Here is a 1,230-nt window from a genome sequence, read left to right as displayed (position 1 = left end):
AACATAAAAACAAACACATTCGATTCTTATAATTATAAATAGATTGATCCATATGCTCTACTCTAAATCCATATGCTTTAAATGGATAAGAGAGATAGAGATATGGATTTTCCGCTCAGCTCAAATTGTATCCTTTTCCTTCTGCTTGGACACGAAGAGATATGAAATATTTGACTAAGACTGGATTTCATTCCACTTTGCTATTTCTGAACAACAACTTATGTTATCAACTATTTCGTGTTTTCAAAGTTATTAATTGTCTCATACCCTATTTTTGATTTCGATAGTATGGTGTAGCGTATCTTATGCAAACGGAATTCTAAGGTTTCTTTATTTTATTATGCAATAAGAAGAATTCTTCCATTTTCTTTTTCTTTAGTTGCGGGAAAACCCAAATTAAAACTTTTTTTTTATAGCGAGCGCAATTTCTAGTAAAAAATCCTGTATCCTTCCACTTAGATCAAAAGGAATTTTTCCAATAGAACTATGGAACCCCCGAGTGGTTGCGGTTGTACCTGTACTGCAGGAATAAGAAAACTCGCTATTCACTCAGTTTATTTTCCATAATAAGTTATGTAGGAGAGATGGCCGAGCGGTTCAAGGCGTAGCATTGGAACTGCTATGTAGACTTTTGTTTACCGAGGGTTCGAATCCCTCTCTTTCCGTTTTTCTTAATTCATCAACGTTAAGGATCACAATGTATCAAATCAAATAACAATTTTTTCCAGCAATAATATCTTATATTATCTTATTTTGATTTAATAGAAATTAGAAATTCTCTATAGCAAATTACTGTGGTATGTAAAATACACATAGAGGAAAAAAGAAAAAAGGATCCTAATCCTAGGGTTAATCAATTTTAGCTAGTTGATGGGAAAATACAAATTAATGGTAATGGTCTTAGGGCGATTTAGTTCGGGGAAAGGGGAAGGGGAAGAAAATTCTATGAACCTTTCCTTTTTTCGTTAAGTTCAAGTCTGACGAGAGTAATATTCTACAACTAACAACTCATTTATTTTGAGACCGACCCACTTCCTATCTAGGATTTTATTTACTAGTCCTTTATATTCCAACGTGTCAATCGCCAAATGCTTTGGCAATTTCCCCGGGTCCGATGAAGCAATATAATTTTGAACCAGACCTTTTGATCTTTGGTTATCTTTCGTAGTAATAATATCTCGGGGTTTGCAACGAAAACTTGGTATATTGACTATACGACCATTAACTAAA

The 1,230-nt window shown here is 33.6% G+C and overlaps 1 non-coding gene across 1 annotated transcript; it reads left to right on the top strand.

Moving 5' to 3' along the window:
• Window positions 1–578: 578 nt before the first annotated feature.
• TRNAS-GGA (transfer RNA serine (anticodon GGA)) lies at window positions 579–665 on the top strand. The gene has a single exon. It is a non-coding gene; the product is annotated as a tRNA-Ser (tRNA).
• The last annotated feature ends 565 nt before the right edge of the window (window positions 666–1,230 follow it).

Source organism: Aegilops tauschii, unplaced genomic scaffold (assembly GCF_002575655.3).
Source record: "Aegilops tauschii subsp. strangulata cultivar AL8/78 unplaced genomic scaffold, Aet v6.0 ptg000190l_obj, whole genome shotgun sequence".
In the NCBI taxonomy this organism is placed as follows: domain Eukaryota; kingdom Viridiplantae; phylum Streptophyta; class Magnoliopsida; order Poales; family Poaceae; genus Aegilops; species Aegilops tauschii.
The sequence above is the reverse complement of the archived record's forward strand: the minus strand, read 5'-3'. Positions and strand labels throughout refer to the sequence as shown.